The following is a 24,605-nucleotide window of genomic DNA, read 5'->3' on the forward strand; positions in this document are numbered from 1 at the left end:
TAGAGCTCAATGAAAATCAATAAAAAATGTAATGAAGGTCATTCTTGTAACGTTACTGTCATAATTTCTATTTAATGTTTCTTTTTTCAGAGGTGTGTTTAAGATGATACTTCTTAAAATTCTTAGCTTACAAGTCTTATTATGTTAGCAAATATGAAAAGGTTTGGATGAAATTACAAATACTTCGGTCCTTTATTCTTTGGTTTTATACTCAATTAGATTGTAAATATGATATATTAAATTGTCACAATCATCAAAATCATTAATAAACTTTACTAAATTCTCATAACATTTTGGATTACAATTACTAGCTTGAAATATCTAATCCTTAATTATTTAAAGCATTTGAAATGTTCAGTACTTGGGATCCTAAGAGTCCATATATCACTTTCTAAATTAAAGTCATTTTATATTTCTGATTTTTCTGGTTATTGTAATTTTATTTTTTTTTCATGACAAGTTTATTTTATGGAAACACAGCTACAATTTACTTATTTCTGAGGCTCAACTACATTCTTAGAAATCTGCTTTTTCTACACAATGTTCTTTAGTGTTTTCACATTTTTAGAGCCTAAAAATAAAGCAAAATGAGACACTTATTATTTTGAGTATTAGTTACTTGGAAAACTATATAAATTATAAATTTCAAATTCTTTGTGACTTGCAAACTATATTTTACAAAAACAATTACTGAGTTCTGATACTCTTTGTATCGTTATGATAGAGCCTAAAGATCTATTTTAGCTTTTTCAATAGGCATTGAATATGGGTTTTCAGTATTTCAATTAATAATTGATCTGTGAATGATCATGTGGCCCACTCTCTCCGTGCTGAACTATGAGCTGTTAATAGGTTCTAGGAGAGGAACCGACATGTTTATCAGTTGTGCACCCTTTGATGAGCTCACTATGCTCCAAAAAATAGAAGCAAACTCTTGGTCTTATCATCAGCCCCAGTTAAGCTCAGTGAATCACAAACAAACATGAAGGGGAAATAAGAGAGGATAAGTATGAAAATAATCAGAATTCATTATATATATATGTGTACGACTTAAAAATTCATAAAGCTTTTTTCTTTATTTAATCAAGGTAATTTCCTAAGCCGGGCGGTGGTGGCGCACGCCTTTAATCCCAGCACTCGGGAGGCAGAGGCAGGCGGATCTCTGTGAGTTCGAGGCCAGCCTGGTCTACAAAAGCTAGTTCCAGGACAGGCTCTAAAAAAGCTACAGAGAAACCCTGTCTCGAAAAACCAAAAAAAAAAAAAAAAAAAAAAAAGGTAATTTCCTGTCCTATAAAAATTGGGAACTCAGTATACCCTGACATCTTAAGCTCAGACCACTGCATAACAGCTTATTTTTTTAAAATTATGTACAATGAAATGAAACTTCACTCTGTACCACATTTTCATTATCCTTTAATCAGTCATAGACATCTTAGCTGCTTCTGTTTTCCTAGAATTTTTGAATAGAGCAATGAACCTGGATGTGGAGAATCTTTGTGGTATAATGAAGACTCTTCTGGGCATGTTCCCAGGAGAGGGATAGAAGAGAAGAGTCATATGAAGAATCATTTTTAGATATTTGAGACTCCTTCAGATTTCTTTCCATTGTAGCTATTCTTCTTTATATTCCCACAGGTTTATACTGTAAGAGGAATCACCATATCAGATTTCAATTACTATATTCTATAGAACATAGTGATAAAAACAGTATGGTATTGGCACAAGACACAGATTAATATAACAGAATAAAATACCTAGGTATAACTGTTTTAACTACAGTGACCCAATTTTGGGATTAAAAAAAAAAACTCAAAGAATACACATTAGATAAAAGATAGCATCTTCAGAGTTTGTTTCTAGGAAAACTGAAATGAAACATCCAGAAGAATGAAAACCTTTTTTCTTTCACATGACACATAACTACTTCCAAATAGATGAAGGACATAGCAGAAGACCTGATAAGCTGAAGCTGCCAGGGCAAATAAGCAGGGATTGCACTCAAACATATAGGCAGAGGTAAGGACTTTCTGAATAAGACTTTGGCAATGATTGGTAAATTGTTATCCCATGAAAGCAAAAATCTTCAGTACAGCCAAAGAAGCTGTCAATCAAGGGATGAGGCAGATCATGGAATGGGAGAATATCACTGCCAGTAATTTATCTGAAAAGAGATTAGTGTCTCACTTATGCTAATAACTCAAAAACGTAAATAATTAGAAAATAAACAATTCTGCTAAGAATGGTTACACAATTAAGCAGAGTTTTCAAAGAAATGAAAGTGGCTACTATACAACCAAACATATTCATCATCCTTAACCATTAAGAAAAGTAAGAGAAAAACTTTATTAATATTCCATCTGACATAGTCAGTGTGGCTATTATCAAGAATACAAATGGCAACGAATGTGGATGTGGAGAAAGAGAAATACTTTATAATATATATGCCTTGGTGGGTGTATAAACAATTTCACTAAGATTTCTTATATTCTTCTCTCATATGCATAGTCATCCTGTTAGACAAAGACTTTTCCTGAGATTGACTCAGCTTCCCTACCAGAATCAGCCTCTGAATTTCTACATGCTTTTGCTCTGTACTAACTGCATATGGGCGGTGGAAGTGAGTATCCACTCCCAGTTTTCTATTAATGCTGTTGTTCCCACTGACAGTCCCCAAAAGCAAAAATCTCTGGCGCTTATCTGAATAGATCCAGACTTCTTCAACTGTAATGATCTGGTACTCACAGCCAGGGTTTCTTTGGGAGCATTGCTGTGTCAACTAATCTAGCCATGGGGCAGGGATGAATTAAAACTGGATCTGCTCCAGGTAAGGAAGCCATGGATGCTTCATTTCTGACCTATATTTGAGCAGCTTTAATACATGGATGCTTTTTTAGCTAATTTCCCTGTGGCCTATTTCCAGACAATTAAATTGTTTGTGTGACTTTGCCCCTCTAATTTTATGTATTCTGGACTGTGATTTGCTAAACCCTTCAATAATACCATCATCCCTTGGTAGATGGAAACTCTCTGTCATTTCAAAAACACTTCAGAATTTACTTTATTTGCACAAAGTAATTTATATAAATAAAACTAAGTTTTTGAGGCTTGATTTATATTCTTTGGGATATGAATTTGTGGAGATCAACAGTTTAATATTTTTTGGTCAAACCCTATTTAGCCCACACTGATAACAAATTAATTGAGCTCCATTTTCAACCTGTCAAGATTTGCCATCAAGATTTCACAATGCAGGTGTAGGCTGTCTCATATATATATTTTACTGCAGTATATAACTGAGGGTTCGTGTCTTGAAATGCATTCACTATACAAAGAGACGATACTGTAAACAGCCAGAGTCTTTAAACTCCCTTTACTATCTTCAGGACGTAGTTCTTCCATAAAACCACAGCTCCATAACTCACAAAAAAATACCATCATTACTTGGAGCCAAGTATTTCTCTCCTCCCTCCCTCTCCCTTTCCCTCTCCCTCTCCCTCTCCCTCTCCCTCTCCCTCTCCCTCTCCCTCTCCCTCTCCCTCCCTCCCTGCCCCCTTCCCTCTCTCTCTCTCTCCCTCCCCCCCTCCCTCCCTCCCTCCCTCCCTCCTTCTCTCTCTCTCTCTCTCTCTCTCTCTCTCTCTCTCTCTCTCTCTCTCTCTCTCTCTCTCTCTCTCTCTCTCTCTCTGTGTGTATGTGTGAATGTGTGACCACACTGCATATTTTTAAAATGGTAATGCTTTAGTGTCTTCAAAGTAGTTTAATTACCCCATTATTCATGATTTATTATGAAATTTCAGTCACTTTTTTTGAGACAGGGCTTCTCTGTAGCTTTGGAGTCTGCCCTGGTAATTGCTCTTGTAGACCAGGCTGACCAGCACACAGAGATCTGCCTATCTCTGCCTCCCGAATGCTGGTATTAAAGGCTTGCACCACCACCACCCAGTGAAATATCAGTTATTTATAGTCAGACATAACCCAGAAGATGAATAAATAAAATCTTTAAGTGTTAAGTATCATATTGCGTTGAGTAGCATGAGCAAATGTTACATTATCTAAGATTCTCCCGCTAGTATTCAAAAAGTACTTAGTGTGCCACATTTATTTTATGGGTAGGAACTATCTGGTCATTTTTACAGATTTGGCATTTGGGGTATTAGGAAAATTATTGCTCTCATTGCTTTTTATTGTTGTGATAAAGCATAATGACCAAAGAAACTTATAGAAAAGTTTGTGCTTATGTTTGCAGGGGATGAAATCAGAGACTATGGAGTAGAGGCAGTGAGTGGCAGGAAAGGCAGCTGAAACGGAAGTCTGAGGGCTCACATCTGAAACAAAAAAAAAGCATGAAGTAGATGAAGTTGGTGTAGGAGGTTCTTCTGTCTATGTGTTGCTTTCATTGTTTGAATAAAGAAACTGGCTTGACCTTTTGATAGGGTAGCACTTAGGTAGGTGGAGTAGACAGAACTGAATGCTAGGAAGAAGGGCAGAGGGAGAGCCACCGTGGAGCTGCCAGAGACAGACATGCCGAATCTTTCCCGGTAGGCCAAATATGTGGTAAAATACAGATTAACAGAAATGGGTTAAATCAAGATACGAGAATTGCCAATAAGAGGCTATTGATAATGGGCCAGGCAGTGATTTAATTAATACATTTTCTGTGTGATTATTTCGGGTGTAAGCTAGCAGGGATGACAAGCAGCCTGCTCTCTCCTGTTACATGAAGTGAACTAGAAGTGGCTCAAATTTTTAAGCTCTAAGAGCCCAGCCCAGAGATGCACTTCTTCAGGAAGACACCACCTTTTAAGCTTAAGCAAACAGCACAAGAGAATGGACCAACTACTCAAATGTCTGCATGTATAAGGAATTGCTCATTCAAATCTTCACAGCTGTCATAGTAAGCTGGGTCAGTGCTCAAATAATTTTATGTAGCTCATCTTTCATCTGGTAAAAAAATGTTTATGCAAATTTTATTACTATATTAAATACTTAGAATCATTTATAAGTGAACAATCATCCTTGAAATTTAAGAATAGATATTTATTTTATTCATGTTGTATATATATATATGTATATATATATGTGTGTGTATATAAACATATATATTATTTAGATTTAGTTTCATTTCAGCTCATAAACTTATTTTTGGTAGAAAATTGCAAATTTATGTTTGTCTTATTTCATTTGTTCAAATGATTACATATCTACTTTTTCCATCTTTATATCTACCTTTTCCTAACTGTTCTTTATCATATTTTCTTTTGAAACATTGGTTAGACTACATGGTTTTTCTGTAGTTTGTGTGCATACCTTGTGCAGATTCTTTGACTTTATTGTCAGAAAGAATTCATAAGATTATAGAGGACATAATGTGGTAAGCTATTTGCCAAATCTCAGCTGTTCCAGACATACAGCATCTTTTCAAGTCAGCTCTATGAGTCCTTTAACTTGGACACTTGCCTCTGTAGTCTTCTTCATTTTGTTGGTAAATTCTCTCTCTCTCTCTCTCTCTCTCTCTCTCTCTCTCTCTCTCTCTCTCTCTCTCTCTCTTCTGTACATCCTAGTAAAGATATTTACTCAAGGACCATGAAAATTCAGAAAACTATAAAAAAATAAATGTTACTAGAAGCTAAATTTCATTTAAATATAGTACAGCAGTCTCATTATCTTCCATAAGTATATACTTCTAGGATGCCCCAGAAAAAATAATTTCTGGAGAATTTCACAAGAGGAAATTACAGATAATGAGAAAAACAGTCACCCACTCTATTTCCATAAACTATATATATATATATACATATATATATTCTATATACAGAAAATAGATAAGTAAATACTGTGTCAAACACAAATTAATATAACATATGGAAACTTATCTTTAAGGATAAACTTTTATGTATAGTGTAATTAGGAGAAATAGAACCAATGTAGGCTAGAATGATAAATGACGAATAAGTACATCATTAATAGATAGTACCTGAATTATTCATAATCCTTTCTCTAAATTTGGAACTTTCAAATGTTAGTATTGGAGAAACACACACACACACATACACACACACTTGCTAAGTTGGATGAGTACTCTGGTTTTTACTTTCATTCCCTATTTTCTGATTGCATTGTGTTTTAGTTTATGAGAATTTCTTGTGAGGTATCTAATCCTCCTTATTATTCTCTAATCCCATTTGCAGGAGAAGGTAGATAACTATATTAACTGGCATTGTTTGGGAGAAGTGGAATACAATTGGCTGTGTCAGTGGGTCTGATCACTTAAACTGACTAGGGGAAATGTAGGCTATATTGTTGTAGAGCTAAGAGTATCAAGAACAACGGAATGAGATGTGGGAGTAAGAGAAGGATACAAGAAAGAGTAAAGTATAAATCACTTGTAGCTTTTGAGGCAAGATATCTCTTAAGTTATTTTCAACATCAAATTCCAACATCTTAGCTAAATTTCATGCAGCAATACATGGTATGCTAAAAAGAAGCTCAAAAACACTTCTTCATTGCATGATTCTGAAAACCTTTGCACGTATGATCCCTTTTCATGCCATGCAAATACAAAATATAGATATATACAAATAATAAATTGGTGCGTAATATAACTCAGATCATTGAGGATTAAGAAAACTAAAATATTTACCAGTAACTTAATTTAATGTAATTACCTCTCTGCATTTGAAGCATCATGTTGTGTCCCAATTAACTTTAACCATTGCTTTGTGGTTTCCTTAGGGATCACAGTTGGTAATAGAAAATTAAGTGGATTTATGTAATTTTTTCTTTTGTACAAATTTATTTTTAAAAGTGAGTGAGTGAGTGAGTGATTTTTTTTTGTATTTTTCATTAATTTGACCAAAAAATGCAGTTAATTACTTAGTGTCCTTTAGTTTCTCTAGATTGAGTGAATTCAGAACCCTAATGCAGATCATCAAGGCAAACACTCAAACAGCTACAGAAAAATAAAATCTTACCTTCTTTTAATCACTTCAAGAACTTTAAAATATTACTTTCTAATTAACTCCAATAACAACATCATCAAATGTTTATAAATGATGATGAGCATAAAAGAGTTGATGATGACTAGACTGATTTATTTGCTGCCATGCAAAGCTACATTATCCTCCTAATAATGTTATGTAAAAATGTATTACATAAAATAACTTCAACATGAAACTTGCTTCTCTGGAGACTTATCAAAGGGTAATAAAATATAATAAATTAAGGTTACCTCAAGGAAGTAGGCACTCCCTGTTTGGCATGTGTAATGTGAGAAGGTAGGTGACAGAGATACACTTTCCTTACACTATACTATGCCACAGGGATCAAGCTTTCTCTGGTTAGTTAGTAGCCGGGCTTCCTATGACACAGAGAATGTGTGTCTACCTGTGTACCTGTGTGTATGTGGTGGGGGGAACTAGACACTGAAATTAAGAGGCTAAACCTTTCAAACATTAGGAAATGTAATTTTTCAGTAGGCAAAATGTGGTGGATGATACAATAGGGGTGAAAAAGAAGGCATACACATGTGTAAATTTGTTATAAACATAAGATAGAAGCATAAACAAAATTGTTACTTAGTTGTAACTTAAAATGTTATTTTGTTATAGTTTCTTTGTTATCTTATAACTAACCTTTTAAGATTTTACCATTTCGTATTCTTTTCTGTTTTCTAATAAAGTTTTATAAATAACTTATGAGATTTTGTTGGAACAACTTTTCATTGGAGGGGCAATAAATGACTATTCAACTAAGATAGAGCTCTAAATACAGAAAAAGTATGAATATATGAAAAGATCCAACTTGGCTAATAACTGAGTGTATTGTGTTTACCCATGAAGTGCAGGCATAGCAAATTTATTTACAAGAACCTGAGAGATCTCATAGCAGTGCAACAACACAGCATTCCACACTGTCTTGGATAAAGTTGCATCATGAAGTCATCTTTTAATTGTCTTTCTATTTCTTATATACTTTGTTATCTTCCAAGATCATAATCTTTTCCTTCCAGGTATGGGAAGGCAGGGATGAGTAATAGATGGACTCCTAAGTAATGATATTGTGAGCTTTCTATCTTCATATTTTCTATGACTTTCATATTTATTGAAAAGTGTAAATAATTCTATTATTGCTGTTGTAGCTCTTGTTAGTAATCTTGGTTTTTGTTGTTTTATTTTCTGATAAGTGTCAATGACTACTTGACCAAAACATTCAGTAGACCAAGATGTTGTCATGTTATATTCATTGGAAAAAGACATACTACAATAGCATGTTAGATAACAGGGTTACATTTTATTATTCTTTCTGTTAGTCTTCTTAATCTATGTGGTGCTTGATTGTTTATTGGATAAAGTATATACTTTAAATATCTATATCAAATTTTATGTTATTTGTAGGAGAACCTTATACAGGTAGGATATCTGCTTAGATGTCTGTATTTGTGAATAAAGGCAAAGGTGGAGAAAACATGTTTCATTGATAAAAGCACCATAACATTGTTCCTTTAACAGCTAACACCAGTGCAGTTTTTTTAACAATGTGTTAAATCATAAATTGACTGACTTACAACAAGGAAAATTTTATTTCCAAATCTACATACTGTTAGTTCCAAAATAAAGATCACCTGATATTATTATTTAATCTATCACATGTTGTGAATGCTTTTGCATAATGTACTTCTGTTTGTATTTTCTCAAGAAATTGTGGCTTACTAATTATTGTTAATTGTAATAAAAGAAAAAATGAAAGATGGCATGCTTTTAGAGTTAGTTGCATTTAGATAAACAAAGCCAAGATATTTGAAATCACATTTTAAACAATTCAAGAAACAAATAAAACAAATATATGCACTAACTCAATAATGCTTTCTTTAACCACTAAGTTTCCAAATATGGAATATTACTCTATAGAAAGACATTTCTTTCCCACCTGGTCCTGCAGCTCTTCAGTCCCAAATAAACATACAGAAGCTTATATTAATTATAAACTGTTCTATTCCTCAGGCTTATTACTACCTAGCACTCACAACTTAAATAAACTCACAATTCTTATGTATGTTTAGTCACGTGACTTGCTACCTTTCCTCAGTAAGCTCATCTTCTTTCCTCTGTGTCTGACTGGCAACTGCTTCATTGCCTTTCCTCTTTCCAGAATCCTCCTAGTCTGGTCACCTCTACTTCCTGCCTGAATGCTGGACAATTAGTAACTTATTAAACCAATCCCACTGCACTACCCAGTAAGGTTTTCTGTTGTATTCTGGATTTCCGTTGAATATATCTGGGGGAAGTTCAAGAAAGCTAAATATCAAGGCCTTTTTTCTTACAGTTCATCCAACTTCTTTTGAAGGTGAAAAATTTATAAATATTTCAGTGAAGAAACTGTATATAATTAGCACGATATTGAAAAAAGTCATGTTTTCTAATATAGGTATTTTATAGTTTGTTAATTTAGAAACTTTAAGTCATAATTTATAGACAGGACATTATTTATTTGTCTAATTAGCAGCGAACTAATTTAAATGAATGATATTATAAAAATAGAGTAAGATACCATCATCATTTTGGCTTGATGTAGAAATATGCCATCCAAAGATACTGGAGAAAATGAATAAGAAAAAGAAAACCTAAAATAACGAAAGAAGTAAAGTCCAATTCACACTACATTTTGAGCCAGGTATCAGGCTGACAGAGGTCATACTTGCTTTAAGAAATTGAGGAATGAGACAGAACACAAGTTAGAATGGTCCTCTGGCATTCTGTCCTCTTCTTCACAGTGTACTGGTATGTTCTGATAATGAAGGCTGCCATAGAACTGCTAACTTCTCTCAGAGGTAAGGGTGAGCTTTCCTTAATTAACCAGAGCATGTCAAAGGAAAAAAAAAAAAGAGTGTTTGGAAGATTTTAGAGTAATTCCTAAGACTCCATCACAACTGATACTACTCCTAACAGCTGAACCTTCTGGTTTAGACACTGAATATCAATCTTAGTCATCATTCACAACCCTATAATTTTCTATTTCACTGACTAGACAGGAGACTTTGTTGAGAACTCATCCAAGATGATAAGAAGGAATCTAAGAGGATATTAAAAAATATTGTTAACAAGCATCATGTGGCACATAGACACACACACTGATTCTATTCTTTTTCAGATGAAGCAAATATAATATTTGAAGATTAGGAACACATTATATTGGTATTAATATCAAATTAACAACTGAAGATTCTAAGTCTTTTCTAGGAAAAGAGCCCAGAAGTGTTTTCTGAGATAGTTTTCTTTGGACTTTTGGGAAAGATATCATACTAGGCACCAAACCACCTCTGTGTGTTCTGATAAATATTGTGAATAAGAAAAGCACTATGAATTCTAGACTGACAATCCTTTTTTTTCCCTCACTTTTTTTTTATTAAAAATTTCCATCTCCTCCCCTCCTCCTCCCCCTTCCCTCCCCTCCCTCCCACCCATACCCCCACTCTGCCCCTCTCCAAGACAAAGAGCCATCAGGGTTCCCTTCACTATGTTAAGTCCAAGGTCCTCCCAGCTCCCCCTAAGTCCAGGAAGGTGAGCAACCAAACTGACAAGGCTCACAGTGAGCCCGTCCATGCTGTAGAGTTCATGCTCGTCGCCGTTGTCCTTGGTTTCTCAGTCCTCCTGCACCGTCAGCCACATTCAGAGATTCCGGTTTGGTCCCCTGTTCCATCAGTCCCATTCCAACTGGACTTTGTGGTCTCCCGTTAGATCTGTCCCACCGTCTCAATGGGTAAACGCACACCTCACGGTCCTGACTTCCTTGCTCATGATCTCCCTCCTTTTGCTCCTCATCAGGACCTTGGGAGCTGAATCCGGTGCTTCTATGTGGGGCTCTGCCATTTTCTCCATCCAATGCCAGGTGAAGGTTCTATGGTGATATGCAAGATATTCATGAGTATGGCAATAGGATCTGGACATTTCTGGCACCCTCTCCTCAGCTGCCCAAGGAACTAGCTGGGGGCTTCTTCCTGGACACCTGGGAACCCCTCTAGAGTCAAGTCTCTGCCAACCCTAGAATGGCTCCCTTAATTAAGATATATAATTCCTTGTTCCCATATCCACCCTTCCTATATCCCAACCATCCTATTACCCCAAGGTCTTCCCATCCTCCACTTCACACTTTTCTCTCCCCATCCCCCCACCCCCCCATCCCACCCCACCCCCAAGTTCCCATTATTTGTCCGGCAATCTTGTCTACTTCCAATATCCAGGAGGATAACTATATGGTTTTTTTTTTAATCTTCTCTAGGATTTTTTTTTCGAATTATAGGCTCGATGTCCTTTATTTATGGCTAGAAACCAATTATGAGTGAGTACATCCCATGTTCATCTTTTTGGGCCTGGGTTACCTCACTCAGGATGGTGTTTTCTATTTCCATCCATTTGCATGCAAAATTCAAGATGTCATTGTTTTTTACCGCCGAGTAGTACTCTAATATGTATATATTCCACACTTTCTTCATCCATTCTTCCACTGATGGGCATCTAAGTTGTTTCCAGGTTCTGGTACACCTGTCAGATTGGCTAAAATCAAAAACACCAATGATAGCCTTTGCTGGAGAGGATCTGGAGTAAGGGGTATACTCATCCATTGCTGGAGGGAATGCAAACTTGTGCAACCGCTTTGGAATGCAGTGTGGAGGTTTCTCAGGAAATTTGGGATCAACCTACCCCAGGACCCAGCAATCCCACTGTTGGGAATTTACCCAAGAGATGCCCAATCATATTACAAAAGCATTTGTTCAACTATGTTTATAGCAGCATTATTTGTAGACTGACAATTCTTGGGCCTTCTTCATGGGACCAAACTAGGCCTGTAATATATGGGAAACAGAGGTAAAGCTTGGACTGCCCCAACTTAATTTTCCAGATTTTGTTGACTTCCCATGGGAGCCCTTACTTTTTAGATGCAGGGTGGGCTGGTGGAGGAGGCGGGATGGGGTGGGGCAATAGGAGGGCTATGGAGGAAAACTGTGGATGGAATGTAAAATGAAATGAAAAATAAATTAAAGTCAATAAAAAGAAAAAAAGAAAGAAATATAATTTAGGATTAGGAGATTTAAAAACAAAGGATAGAAAAGGTCCTTATTAAAAAATTAGAGTAATAAAAATCACAAAAGATGGAAAAAACAAAATAAAATAAAATTATCTAAATAATAATGTAAGACATTGTACAGATACTCAAATAAATGCAAACAAAAATAGAATATCTGATAATCCCAGCACTCGGGAGGCAGAGGCAGGCGGATCTCTGTGAGTTCGAGACCAGCCTGGTCTACAAGAGCTAGTTCCAGGACAGGCTCCAAAGCTACAGAGAAACCCTGTCTCGAAAAACCAAAACCAAAAAAAAAAAAAAAAAAAAAAAAAAAAAAAAAAAAAATAGAATATCTGAGAACTTTAAACCTAGAGCCCTCATTAGTAAGTGTGGTAGTTTTACACCTATAAATTATATTTTGGCAGTTACCAATCGTTTGAAAGGTTTTTTTTTTTTTTTTTTTTTTTTTTTTTTTTTTTTGTGCCTGGTATCAGTGTTTTGTTAGTCTGTGCTTACTGTGGGGAGAATTATCCATTACAACAGCAGAGGCTATTGTGCAACTTAAGGCATATTTAAGATCGATCCTCTTTCTGTAATAAAGTAAAAGTCCCTGCACACCGGAGAGTCTGTTTCCAGCTGATGCTACTGAGTCAGGAGGTTTAGCCTAAACTGACCCAGCTGTCCTTTGAAAACCTAGATTAGTCCAAAATGTGACTCTAACTAATACTCTTTGTCTCTTCGGGTGAGTGATTTGGCCTGTCCAATTTCACAGCATAGGTTGAGTTTTGCTAAATCAGTCACACAAAACGTTAATGAAACATTTTACTCTCTCTCTTTTTTTTTTTTTTTTTTGCTAATCATTTTTGTATATTTTAAATAACAGTGGAGCTTTCTAAACATTCAAACTCAAATTTGGCTTGGTTTTCATTGTTGTTAAGTCATGTTTCCTTTTTATAAAATATGCCAAAATGACTTTAAGACAAAGAAACAAAACGAGCAAATTGACAAGCGTAAGATTAATTAATCCTGCTTCCTAAAATAACACAGAACAAAGGCCAAGGAAAATGCTTGTGTGATTTTATGTTAAAAGTGTGAATTAGATGCTTCTATGCTAATAATGCTCTCCTTGGTATCTGGCTCAAATCTGAAAATGTCAACAGGGATTTCTCCACTTTGCCTGGGTCCTTGCTGTGTTTAAATTCCTTCTCCCAGCAGGAATCTAGCATCCCCTAGGTTGACTCAGATTCCTTGTATTCTAAAACAGTGACAAGGGAAAGCTGTGGCAGCAAACGGATATTACTGCATAGGTTCTTCATGCATCTCTCTAAATAAATAAGAAAAACAGAGTGTGAATTAATCACACGAAATTTCAGAAAGAGGGCTTCCATTATCCTATAAATACAAACTTAAAAACAAGTTTGTCATGTAGACCTAGAGTTGGTCAGAAAAAAAAATTGTGTGACTACTTGTGGACCAGGCTTTCCAAGGTCAAATGTGGTTTACAGAAGTCCATAACTAATTATAACAAGAGATTATGTTAAATAGCCTAATCCACTTTAAAAAGGCTTTGCATTTTGATTATTAAGGAAAATAAACTTCTTAGATTAGGGTTCAACAGTGAACAGGGGGAAAAGTAGTGCAATTAGCACATACTTTGTGTTGCAAACTTCATCAGGTAACACCAATCTTCCGTTAAGTAATTGCACAGCTGTGGAAAGCAAGCAGTCCTAGATATTAGGGGAAAAGCTTTCATGAAAACATGTCTTTTATCTCATATATGCCCGTATTTGTATAATCATAGCATATTCTGCTACAATTACAAATGCATTAGTGAACTTGAAAGTGACAGCCTTAAATCATTTCTCCAAATTCAATATTCTTAGGTAATAGTAGCAGCTGACTCTAAGTTCAGAAATACAGCTCTGAGAGAGAAAGTAGGATTTAAGACAGATCATAACAGCTAACAAGGGACATAAATCGCCCTTAAAGATTAGGGAACTTATATATCTTTGGACTTGAAAGGTCTGTCATATTTACCCTTAATTTTGAAAACCACAAGATTCTACCCAGCCATAATTCATTAACCCAGTTAATATAAGTCTAATAAATCACCTTAAGTTCAAGTGGGTCCTTGAATAATCTGTTTTGCAAAAGAACTCTATAAATCACATACTGGTAAAGGGCCTTTACCCTTGCTAGCCAAAAGAGGCAGTGCAGGGCTCCATTTTTTTTAAAGGAAAAGTCTTGTTTCTCCTCAGTCTATTCGAAAATTTGTCAAGTTTGCTTTCAAATTCAATCTTAGTTTCATTGCACTTAGATGTAAAAACTGAAATTCCAAAATTGTAAAGATTCTATAAGAAAGTATTGGGGAGAAAGATTCACATTATCGGTCCAGATAATAATATTTTTGTTAAGACTCTGAATGCAAAACCAGCAGAAATAAGAAAGAAGAAATGAAATTAAATCAAGCCAAAAATCTTCTCTGCACGAAAGAACAATTAATGCAGAAAAAAGAAAATACTGACAGTGGGAGAAGTATTTGATAAATCATACCTCACCTTATATGAAGGGTGTAAATAATTTTTTGGAGAAAAATAATTATTACATATACTTCAAAGTGTGCAAGGAATATAAAAAGGCATATTCCAGAACTAGACAGCTAGCAGAAAACAACTTGCTTGATGATTCTCATCAAGAATTAAATGCAAAATGAAACTCCAAGGAGGTATGATTTCACACCTGTTAGAAGAATTATCAAAATGCAGATTGATTGCACATTTTGGCAAGGATGTAGAGAAAAGGGAACTCCTTTACACTGGTGACAGAAAGGTAAATTAGCATATCTATTTTGGAAGACAATATGGGAACATCTCAAAAAATAATTAGAATTTCTAAATGAAATGAGTCATCAATCACACTTCTGGTTAGGTATCTGAAGGCATTAGATCCCTACAGTGAAGAGAGATAGCTGCACTCTCATTTCCATCTCGGCATTATTAAAAGAGTAAAATTGTGGAAAAAAATCATAAATATCCAACAATGAATGGGAGAGTGAAGGAAGAAACACATTCATATATATGAATCTGCACGCGCGCACGCGCACACACACACACACACACACACACACACACCCATACACACACACACACACACACAGAGAGAGAGAGAGAGAGAGAGAGAGAGAGAGAGAGAGAGAGAGAGAGAGAGAGAGAGAGAGAGAGAGAGAGAGAGGTCGTTAAGTGAAATTGTGTGCCAGGCACAAAAGACAAATGTTCAAATATTTCATGTACATGTGTAAACTAAAAAGAATCATTTACAAAATGTCAGAATAGCAACATAAGAAGGAAGTGAGTAAGGAGTTCAAATGATTCCACCTTTCAGTTTTACAGGGATGGCTTTCTGTGATCTAGAGTAGTGTATGGGACAGCAGGTAGTAATAGTATGTGGAAGAACTTTAAAAAGAATTATTTAATAATATCACCCAACTAATACTAATAATGCGAATAATATGTTAAACAGCAGTACACACACACACACACACACACACACACACACACACACACACACTTTAATTAAAATAGACTTGTATCATTTTCCCTCTTCCCTTTCCTCTCTCCATCCCTCCTAGGATACCCTAGGAACGCTCTGTCCACATTTGTCATCCTATGTAAATCTGTGTCTGCAAGACCTGAGAACCCTAAAGAATGGGATAAGCTACAGTCTAGTGCTGTTGACAATTTTCATTTAGCTTCAATGTACTTTTATACATTGAAAGCAATGATCCATGGAAGGTTTCTTGCATTCAGCAAAACATGATCAGAAAACATTAAATGTCAGTAAGCACTTATTAAATATTAACAGAGCAGCACTTTCCCAGAATTTTCTCAGGACAGACTAATTTAAACACAATTGTCTGGCACATACTGTAAAACATACCTGGGGAAGCAAGAAAGCAAGGCAGAAAGCTATCACCAGATATACAGCACACTGAGGACAGGACTTAGCGTATCCTTTCACCAGATTGTGTTCTAGAGCCATGTTCTGACATCAAGAAGAGTAAATATGTTTTATGAATTGAATGTTAGTGTCTGTCACAGAAGGCACAAAACCATGTTCAAGAACAATCCAGGGAACCAAATGCACTTCAGGTAGTAAATGGTCCCCTGCCTTTTTTTCCTGGAGCCTCTCTGTTACACAGTTCTCCACGCATTGTTCACCATAGGTCATTCTTTGGGCAGTGTTCTGGTACCCACCTCCAACCCCTCCCAGACAACCCACCTCTGAAACTACAGATGATTCTCTCAAGGCATGACTTAACCTGGTGCACTATATTTTTTTGCCTTGTGGCTTTCAGTCTCTTGAAAGGGTAATTTGTTCATTGTATAACCTGACCCAACTGACCCTTTCATATTGTTTCCATCTTGCAGTGATAGATATTTCTTATTTTAAATAAATAAATAAATAAATAAATTGTATTTCTGTTTATCATCTTCTATTATGTATTTTCTAAGAGAAAAACTATCTTTACTAAAGTTATTTGAAATATAAATCATCAAATGACATTTTAAAGACTTCCTTCTATGGAAAATTTTCATTATTTTAATTATTTTAAAATTATTTCTTTAGCTTTTTGTGCTTATAATTACATCAGTTACCCCTTCCCTTTCCTCAATCCCGCTCTCCCATGTACCCTCCCGACTCATCGTCAAATTCCTAGCCTTTTTAAGTCAGTTGTTACATACATTTATGTCTCAATCTTTTATGTTTGTTTTCCTAACCATTATTATATATTTACTTTATATATCTTTTATAGCGCTCATATCTGGTATTTATTATGTTCTGATTTTAATGTCCTCCACAGTAGTTGAGTCATGAAGAAGTTATGGTATATAAAGTTAAAACTAAGGTAAGTTCTGAGGGGGGAAAATGTCATATAAACTGCATTTAAATGTCAGAACATAACTGTCTTTTTATAAGGGAAATCTGATTTCTGCATCAGCTATTATTTAAAACAAAACATACTTTATTAGTATAAGTGCTTGCATACATATGTATATGTGTGTCACATGCATGTCTTCTACCTGCAGAAATCAGAAGAAGGCACTGGATCTTCAGCAACTAGAGTCAACCATTGTTGTGAGATGTCATGTGAATGCTGGGTATTGTAAATGTTAGATTCTTTGTCCTGCCCTGTCCAGCAACTGCTTTTAAATAACCATACAGAGGTTTAATATTAATATCAAAATGTTTACCCTATAGTTCAGGGTCATTACTAAGTATTTCTTACATTTAAATGAACCCATTTCTATTAACACTGTATCATCACGTGGCCATGATTTTTACCAGTCTGCTAGCATCTTCTTTCTTGGGCAGCTGGCTCATGTCTCTCCTAACTCTGCCCCACCTCATCTGAGTCCTCAATCTGATTGTTCTATCTAACATTATCCTGCCTGGCTATTGGTCAAACAGCTTTTATTATCAACAAATGTGAGAAATACATATTTGTGGCATACAGAAAGATTATCCCACAGCAGAACCAAATATCTTAACTGGTGAGCTATTCCTCTAACTATCTCAACATCAGTTTTAAGGAATTTTATGAAAGTATGTGCCTTAATACAGATCACAAACACCATTTCTGGGCTCTGCATTGATTCATTTAAATCTATGCCTTGAGCATTAGCAGGAGAAGCAATTTAATGGACCAGATACTGATATTTATTAACGATGTTGCCATAGATTTTTAAATGACTTGGAATGTTGGAAAGTAATTCTCCAAGTTATTTCATGTATTATATTAAAGTGTTTAATAATTAATAAGCTATAACTATGCCAAAGTACATTCATACCTCATGTTCAAACATGAATTTCCTCATAATCGGATATCAATATTTTATTCTTATTGAATATCACAAGCATTTAAAACTCATTTCACCATGCCTTAGGCAGTAATTGTTTTAACTACCTAATGAGAGAAATCTGAAATCTGATAAATGCATACATAATTATCAGTTCTTTTCTCAGAAATAACTTCTATTCTCAGAAATTTCACAGACTATAAAATGAATTTGCATTTTACTTTTTTGCATAAGTTAAACTGTTTAATTATATTTGAAATTTTCTCATAACTTTTTTTTCAATTGTGTGTATTTGTGTGTGTTTATGAGAGAGATAGAGAAAGAGAGAGAGAGAGAGAGAGAGAGAGAGAGAGAGAAATATTCATGTAGGTATGGATGTTTTAGTTCTAATAACTATTTTATGGATTTGGTTGTCTCCTTCCACATTTATGGGATTTGGAGATGAAACTCAAGTTTTAGTATTTATGTGAGAAACAGTTTTACTTTCTGAGATACCTCTACAGTTTTCTTACAACTGAGTAATGTAAATTTGTTTAATTATATAAGATGATTATTAGTTATATAATGTGAACTGGTGATGGCTGAAGGTATAGGACATAACTGTAGAAAAATCTCACATCTCTGAATCAACATAGCTGAATTAGAATGAAGAAAATACAATGCCACTAATTTACTTTCCGTTTTGTAAGGGAGAGGTCCTACATATCTTTGGCTTAGAAAGACAATTAATTGATCATTTCAAATTTGCATCCTAACTATGTTCTAGAGATTGCAGGCAATATTATTAGCTCAAGTCTAAATGATGGATTGAAATGGGGGAGTATCAAGGCAAAAGATGTTCAAATAATTAGGGAACTAAAAATCTCTTCTCCATTTTTTTCCTATTCATATTAGCATGGTTATCTACAGGAACAGAATTGAATAAACATACAAAGGGAAAGATGGTGTTTCTTAAATCAGGTTACACTGAAATGGTAACACGTGTGTCAACCTGAGAATCTGAGAAATCAGGAATGGTTCGATCCTTGAGACTGCATGCTCCATCAGCATTCGTCTCCTGATGCTTGGCCCACAACAGAAAGGCCAAGAACCCAATAATTACTAGTTTCCAAAGCTGGATGTTTTAGTCTATATCTGGTGCCAAAGAACTAGAGTACACCTGGAGAAACACAGGTCCTCAGAAGACCTGGAAATGCTGGCTCTATAATAAGCAAATGAACCTACAACAGCAGTGTCCAAGTACATTATTGGGACAATAGTGAAGGATAAACAAGAAAAAATATAGATAACTTTCCCTTCTCATTGTTCTTTTTACATGAGCTTTTACCAGAAGATGTCACCACATTTGGGGTGTATATCCCAACATCAATTAAGACATCAAGACAACTCCTCAGTTGAGGGGTAAATTTAGCTGTGGCAAGTTGACATTTAAAATAATCGTACTATGTAGTTGGACACCACTTGCTTGTTTCCTAGCCACGCAGACCCAGAATAATCACACAGAAACTATATTAACTAAAACACTTCTTGGCATATTAGCTTATGCATATTTCTAGCTAGCTGTTACATCATATATTAACCCATACCTATTAATCTGTGCATAACCATGAGATAATTGCCTACTGCCAAAGTTCTTGCAGGCTCCAGTGAATGTTTTTCTCCTTTGGCAGCTACATGGCTTCTGTTTGACTCTGCCTACTGTTTTCTTCTCTATCTTGGAATTCCTGCCTTGTTCTGTTCTGCACTGCAATAAACACAAAGCAGCTTCTTTATTAATCAATGGTATTTACAGCATACAGAGAGGAATCCCACATCAATATTATCATATGTAGCATGTGGAAGACAACTAGAATGAGGTAAGAATCTAATCAATAGCAGAGATTAAAGCTTGTGTGTACTAAACAGCACGATCACTAAAATGGACAATGGGAATAGTTTCAGAGTTCACAGAGGAAAAGTGACATGGGATGTTCTTTGGCATATGTGTTGCTTTTATATGCTTAGTGAATAAAGTTGTTTCAGCCAATGGCTTAGCAGAGTAAAGCCAGGTGGAAAATTTAAACAAAGATGAGAGTAGGCAGAGTCAGGGAGATACCGTATAGCCACCAAAGAAGTAATTTGCTGCAACAGTAAGTCACAGCCTCATGACTGTACAAATATTAATAATAATGGTTTAATTTAGTAGTTAGGGCTAGCCAGTAAGAAGCCTAAGACATTGGCCTAACAACTGTAGCTAATAATAAGCCTCAGAGTTGTTATTTCACAAATGGCTGCAGGAATTAGCAAGCAAGACCTGGTGAGTGGAAAGAAGCCAGTCCTGTGGGACCAGATGATACAGAGAAAAGCTTACTGATTAAAGAAAAGGAAAACCTATTGGAAGTTAATGAAGTCTGTTAGCCTAGACTCATCAATATCCCCTAAACTAGTGTAACTGATATAAATCTTCCCCTATGTCTAAATTCAATTGTGTCTCTTTGGTGCCGTGTTCCTGTCTTTAATCCAAGAGCCTAACTTTCATGGGTAAATGTTCATTACTTAGTGTATAACCATATTAAAATACTGTCTTGTCAAGAGACACCATGACCAAAGCAACTCATATAAGGAAAGCATTTAGTTGGGCATGACTTACAGGTTCAGAGGTTTAGTCCATTTAGTCATGACAGAAAGCATGGACACATGCAGCATGCAGCTACAGACATGTGCCTGGAGGAAGAGTAGAGAGTTTTACATCTGGGTCATCAGGGAGCAGGAAGAGAGTGACACTGGGCCTGGTTTGAATGTTTGAAATCCAAACACCAATCCACACTGACATACTTCATTTAACTAGACCACATCTACTAACACTATTCCCTAAGCATTTAAATAAGAGGGCCTATGAGGGTCAAACTTACTCAAACTACCACAATTAAAACACTAGTATAATAGAAAAATGGTCATTTTAGACAACTACAGTAGAAGAATGTGACACACGTAATCCAATTTTAAATTATTCTATTTAAAAGTAGCCATGGACCAGAGTTGGCTCTGAAGATAAAGACAACTACCTGGTACTACAAGTATGATGACCTAAGTTTGATCCTAGGGCTCACAGAGTAAAGGGTAAAAACTGACTCCAAAAAAAAAGGTGCTCTCTGATTATCACATGTATGTGATAATATGATCCCTGCCAAAAATAGAACTTTAAAAGAAATAAAAAGATAAAGGCTTTCATAACAACTACTACCACCAAATACTTTAAATATATACCACATGTTTTATAACAATAACATATCATAGTTGCCCCATGCTGACCTTAAGGCTCCCTCTGCCTCTGGACCTACATGGGTTAACTGCTTTATAGGGTCAATGTGGGGTCAATTCTGATAAGAGACCACAAATCTACCTTCAGCCTCATATACTACAATCACTCTACAACTGCAGCCACCCAACAGTGAACCCACATGAGACCAATCCTGTCAACAATCGCCAGTTATAGATACAGAAAGTATTGACTCCAAATAGAGTCTGCGAGTGGGCAAGTCGCTGTCTTCAGTTATCTATGGACTGTTGAGTTTACAAGGCTGCAGGAGGTAAGCACATGGCCATGGTCACACCGATCAATAGCCCTGGTTAAGGTGAGTGGGCCACAAAACAAATCTGTGAGAAGTGGATTTGTAGGGAAGGGGTGAGTAAGGACTGAGAAGAGGGATCTTGAACCAGAAGAGGAGAGAGTGTTTAGTGTTCATTAATTTCAAATGTGTAATTGTCAAAGAATTACTTTAGCTAGATCAAAAACAACAAGAAAGCTGAAAAAGTATAGATATCTCTATGTTAAACCTCTGTCGACCGCAAGTAGAGAGGATTAATCTGTTTACAAAGAAACATGGAAAAGATTGCTGCTGCCATGTTTATTTCTACCTTTTGTCCATGCTGTCTTTCAATGAGTTTGCATCTAAAGATCTTTTTTAAGCAGTGACACTTAATTCTTCAAATGTAATTGATGTAGTTATTTAGATTTTAGCTTTCCTTTCAAAATATTTTTGGATAATTCAATCCTGGGGCATCCTAGAGGAGGACACACAAGCCCCTGCCTCAGCCCTTGTGGGCCAGGGCAGTGGGTACCACTATAATGAACAAACGCAAAATGAAGAGATGGGATAGTTGGGGTACATGGTGGAGAGATGAGAAATAAAGAGATCCTGAGTGTTTTATGCACTGTGGAAAAAGGTGGAACTGGAGATGTGATGGAAGTGAGGAACAGGCTGGTATGAAGAGCCTGGGCTGCCACCTACAGCCATGTTGATGGACTGGGGTGCTGCTGTTGCTGTGTCCATACTGATCTGAGTGGCCTGTGCTGCCACTTGAGTTCATCGGGATGTCCTGTCCCCGGCTACTGCCAAGGGCCATGTCTAGGTCTATGATGCTACTATAACTAGGGGCTGTGTTGATGTCCCTGGTCTGAGTTGTCACCAAAGGCCACATAGTTGTCTGGGGTCTAGGTTGCCACTGAAGCCATATTGATGTGACTTGGAGTAATACTGATCTAAGTGGCCTGTGATAGCAGCTGAAGCCATAGTTATGCTCTCTGGATTTGTAGCCCTACTGTGATGTGGTGTGTGTTGATGACCATGGCCTAAATTGGCACTGAATGACATTCAGATGTCAGTGGTCTGGGGATATCTGGGCCCAGGCAGCCACTCAGGGTCATGTCTAGGTCCATAATCCTACTGTGGTCAGGGTCTGTCTTGATGACTATGATCTCTATTACCACCAGAGGCCAAGTGAACATCCATGGTCTGGGCTGCTTCTTGAAGGCAAGTTGATAACCCAATGCTTAGGTGGCCCCATTCTTCTCTGGCCTCAGGATAGCTGGCTCTGCTGTGGTGATTTTTTTTTTTTTTTTTTTTTTTTTTTTTTTTTTTTTTTTTTTTTTTTTTTGTGCTATAAAGCTTGCCCGAGGATCAGAGTGTGGAGTGAGAGAGGCCAGGCAGTGGTAGCACACATCTTTAATCCTAGCACTCAGAAAACAGAGACAGAAGGATCTTTGTGAGTTCAAGGCTACCGTTGGCTATTCTAGACCCATCCAGTCTCAGAGAGAAACAAAGTCAGGTGTTAGTGGCTTACACCTTTAATCCTACTACTTGGGAGTCACATGTCTTTAATTCCAACAATAGAAAGGTGAAGACAGGAAGAAGTATGGATAAAGGAATATAAGGCGGGAGGACAGGAGCTCATAGAATTTAGATACAATTTGATGAGACAGGATGTTGCTCCCCCCCCCCCCCCTTCAGTACAAGGATTTGGTAGAGGTAAAAAGTCTCTGTAGTGACTGGCTCCTTTACTTCTCTGGTCTTTCAGCATTTAACCTGACATCTGACTCTGGACTTTTATTATTAAGACCAATTAGAATTCATACTACAACCTAACACTTAGGGCATGGCAAAGGATAGCTGGTACCACCTATATCTAGCTGTTGCACTGGAGAGAGCTAGCCCCACTCCTCACTTGGACAGCATAGGAGAGCATTCTCCAAGGGCAGGGCATGAGCTCAGGAGAGCTAGCCCCAACACTTTTGGCTGTGTGGTGGTTTGTGTGAGGGAGAGATGCTCTGCCCTTCCACCTTCCCTATACAACTTGCTACCTATAGCATTACTTCCTTCCTGAGAATTGAAGGCCTAACCTAGTCCCTTGTGGCTTTCGGGTGAGCTGGTCCCAGCCCTTGCCTGGGAAGTGTGGGAGAGCCTGAATTATGCAAATGAGAGTGGAAAAGCTGGTCCAGGCAGTGTGGGTTAGAGAGAGCTAGCATCAATAGCATGAGCAAGGGCAAGTCAGCCCACCCCTTGTCAGCAACCACAGGCAAGAGAGCTGGCACACTCCTGGCAAAGCTACAGAGCAGACACTAGTAGTGCAGGTGCAGGAGAATGAGCAGGCTTACCAACTCAGCTATTATTCAAGCCTAGATCTGGGGCTTTGACTTGGTCTACCCCATCCATGAAATGATTTTTTGCTTGTTTGCTTGTCTTCTTTCTGTGGGGAGAATGCAGCAGTGGAGGGAGGTTATGGAAAGATGGAGAGAAGAGTAGTATTGGGGTGTATGATGTGACATTCACAAAGAATCAATAAAAAGTTCAAAATGTGACGCTTTACTAGGGTTTTTGAGTTGCTAATTATATTTAAGAGAAGAATTAGAAATTTTGTATTCATTTACAGTCTAAGATGCATTCCTAATGTTCATCACCATGAATTGATAAGAAACGGATTTTGCTAATATGCTTTTCCTGAGAAGATATAGCTTACTTCATATTGGGAGGAATAAAAGGATTCTTAGCTTAGCATGTTGTCTGTTTTTTGCTAAAGGTGCTTGGAAAGAAAAGCATGAAGGTTTTCATCATGGCTTTGGCATCCAAAGCACAAATTCTAAAACTGGAACAAAACAAACAATTCTAGGCTATATGGAGGTCATTCAATATTTCAATTAAATAAGTGATCTTTTTTTCACTGACCATGAAAATAACTCACAGGATATTTGGAATTTAAGGCACAAGTAAGGGTATGTTTATCTAATTTTAGAGTTAACTAATTTTGGACTCACACATTCACTTTCTCTAATTAATTATGTATCTCTTTGTATCCTACTCTGCTCCAGGATAAGATTTGACTTTTTCCTTGATGTTTAAGTACTGGAGATAGAACATTACATAAACTTTATAG

This window comes from Arvicola amphibius, chromosome 13 (genome assembly GCF_903992535.2).
Source record: "Arvicola amphibius chromosome 13, mArvAmp1.2, whole genome shotgun sequence".
Classification (NCBI taxonomy): domain Eukaryota; kingdom Metazoa; phylum Chordata; class Mammalia; order Rodentia; family Cricetidae; genus Arvicola; species Arvicola amphibius.